Source organism: Arachis duranensis, chromosome 6 (assembly GCF_000817695.3).
Source record: "Arachis duranensis cultivar V14167 chromosome 6, aradu.V14167.gnm2.J7QH, whole genome shotgun sequence".
NCBI lineage: Eukaryota > Viridiplantae > Streptophyta > Magnoliopsida > Fabales > Fabaceae > Arachis > Arachis duranensis.
In genome coordinates, this window is record NC_029777.3 from 24,653,555 (window position 1) to 24,657,173 (window position 3,619).

Genomic DNA, 3,619 nt, shown 5'->3' on the forward strand with positions numbered 1-3,619 from the left:
ACCGTTGAAAATACATAAGTATAAGGTCTAGGCATGGCCGTGAGGCCAGCCTCCCAATGATCTAAGAACTAGGTGTCCAAAGATGATAGAGAGGGAACCAGAAGAACCAAGATGAAAATACAATAGTAAAAGGTCCTATATATAGAGAACTAGTAGCCTAGGGTTTACAAAGATGAGTAAATGACATAAAAATCCACTTCCGGGCCCACTTGGTGTGTGCATGGGCTGAGCATTGAAGCATTTTCGTGTAGAGACTTCTCTTGGAGTTAAACGCCAGCTTTGGTGCCAGTTTGGGCGTTTAACTCCCATCCTTGTGCCAGTTCCGGCGTTTAACGCTGGGAATTCTGAGGGTGACTTTGAACGCCGATTTGAGCCATCAAATCTTGGGCAAAGTATAGACTATCATATATTGCTAGAAAGCCCAGGATGTCTACTTTCCAACGCCGTTGAGAGCGCGCAAATTGGGCTTCTGTAGCTCCAGAAAATCTACTTCGAGTGCAGGGAGGTCAGAATCCAACAGCACCTGCAGTCCTTTTTAGTCTCTGAATCAGATTTTTGCTCAAGTCCCTCAATTTCAGCCAGAAAATACCTGAAATCAAAGAAAAACACACAAACTCATAGTAAAGTCCAGAAAAGTGAATTTTAACTAAAAACTAATAAAAATATACTAAGAACTAACTAGATCATACTAAAAACATACTAAAAACAATGCCAAAAAGCGTACAAATTATCCGCTCATCACAAAGCATCTCCAAAACTCCAACATATTCTCCATTACTGCATCACAAGTAATTAATTCTCGCTCTTTTATTTTTCTAATAATTCCAACTGATAATTTTAATTGATATCCTGACTAAGAATAATAAAATAAATATAGTTTGCTTCAAACCAATAATCTCCGTGGGATCAACCCTTACTCACGTAAGGTATTACTTGGACGACCCAGTGCACTTGCTGGTTAGTGGTACGAGATCATAAGAAATTTTGATTTTGATATTAGGATTAAGATTTCGTGCACAAAGTTTTTGGCGCCGTTGCCGGGGATTATTCAAGTTTGAACAACTAAAGGTTTATTTTGTTGCTTAGATTAGGAAGAATTTATCCTTTTTTCACTACAATTGCATTTTTTATTATCCCTTTTTAAAAAAAATTTTCAAAAATATTATTTTTCTTTATCAAATTTTAATTTTTTTTCGTGAGTTTAGTGTCTTGTTCTAAGTTTGGTGTTAATTGCATATTTTATGTTTTTCTCTAAATTTTCGAACTTGTGTTCTTTGTTCTTCATTGATCTTCAAGTTGTTCTTGTTTATTTTTCTTGTTTGATCTTGAGTTTTTCTTGTTTTGTGTCTTTTCTTGTTTTTCTTGTGCTTTTTCAAAATATCAACTTTCAAAAATTATACCTTTATCCATAAAAATAATACATCTTTAAAATACATTACATTTTTAGCTCAGTTGGTTATAGTGTTGGCTTATGTTCTTGGCAATTGGGCATCTTCTTTTTAAAATCTTTTTTTTAAAAAAAAATAATTTTTCTTAATTTAATCTTGTGCCAAACTTTAAGTTTGGTGTTTTCTTGTTGATCTTTCTTTAATTTTCGAAAATTTACCTTGGTTTTCTAAAAATTTTAAGTTTGGTGTCCTTTTTATGTTCTTGAGTTCTTTGAGTCTTTAAATTTTGTTCTTTGTGTACTTGAGAGTCTTCAAAGTGTTCTTAAGTCTTTTGTGTTTTGATCTTAAAATTTTTAAGTTTGGTGTCCCTTAGTGTTTCCCTCCAAAATTTTCCAAAAAAATAAAGGTGCTAAATCTAAAAATTTTAAGTCTTGTGTCTTTTATGTGTTTTTCTCTTTCATCATAAAATTCAAAATTCAAAAAAAATATCTTTTCTAACTAATTTTAAACAATAATTTTGAAATTTTTATATAAAAATTTCAGATTTCAATTTCAAATTTTTTTGAAAATCTTCACAAAATATTTTCAATTTTCTTTATTTTATTCTGTTTTTATTTATTCCATTTTTATTTTATTTTTATAAAATAAATAATATCAACATACATACCATCTCCTTTATTCCATCATAGAACTAAGTGGAAATGAACAGTCCAGGAGGACTCTGGGGTCATATGCTAACCCCACTACTGCTTCATATGAGAGTAGTATCTGTATACCCTCCATTGGAGTTAGTAGCTTTGAGTTGAATCCTCAGCTCATTATCATGGTGCAGCAAAGCTGCCAGTATTCCGATCTTCCACAGGAAGAACCTACAGAGTTTCTGGCACAATTTTTGCAAATTGCTGACACAGTACATGATAAGGAAATAGATCAGGATGTCTACAGATTACTACTGTTTCCATTTGCTGTAAAAGATCAAGCTAAGAGGTGGTTAAATAACCAACCTAAGAACAAAAAAGATTAAGCTAAGAGGTGGTTAAATAACCAGCCTAAGAACAGCATAAAAACATGGAAACAACTGTCAGAAAAATTCCTGAATCACTATTTCCCTCCAAAACGGATGACACAGCTAAGGCTAAGCATCCAAGGCTTCAAACAAGGAGATAATGAATCCCTTTATGATGCCTGGGAGAGATACAGAGAGATGCTAAGAAAATGCCCCTCTGAAATGTTTTCAAAGTGGGTGCAATTAGACATCTTCTACTATGGGCTTACAGAAAAAGCTCAGATTTCTCTAGATCACTCGGCTGGTGGATCTATACATATGAGAAAAACAATTGAAGAAGCTCAAGAGCTTATTGATACAATTGCCAGAAATCAACATCTGTACCTAAGCAGTGAATCTTCCATGAAAGAAGAAGCTAAAACAGTAACTGCTGAACTTAGTCCTGTGGATCAGGCTAATGAATTCAATCAGCAATTAGACTTTCTAACCCAGCAGCTAGCCAAATTCAAGGAAATACTACAGGAAACAAGAATGGCTAACAGGAACATGGAAGTACAGTTAAAGCAAATAGAAAAGCAACTGTCAAAACAAATAGCAGAAGAATGCCAAGCAGTTCAATTAAGAAGTGGGAAAACATTAAATACTTCACTTCAAAGCAGCAGGAAGCCAAGAAATGAACAAATAGCCACTCAAAATCCCTCTGAGGTGAACGCTGAACGCCCAGACCATGCTCATTCCTGGCGTTCAACGCCAGAAACAAGCATGAATCCGGCATTGAACACCCAAAGGGAGCACAGTTCTGGCGTTCAGATGCCAGTAACAAATAAAGAGGTGGCGTCTAACGCCACTCCAGCCTCCACCCCTGACATTCAAACGCCAGTGGGGGATCAGTCACATACAAGTGTTGATAACAACCTTTCTAAAAAGGCTTCCCAACCCAATTCTGTAGGTAATAAACCTGGAGCAACTAAGGTTGAGGAATATAAAGCCAAAATGCCTTATCCTCAAAAACTCCGCCAAGTGGAACAGGATAAGCAATTTGCTCGCTTTGCAGACTATCTCAGGACTCTTGAAATAAAGATTCCATTTGCAGAAGCATGAGCAAATACCCTCTTATGCTAAGTTCATGAAAGAGATCTTAAGTCATAAGAAGGATTGGAGGGAAACTGAAAAAGTTTACCTCACTGAAGAATGCAGTGCAGTCATTCTGAAAAGCTTACCTGAG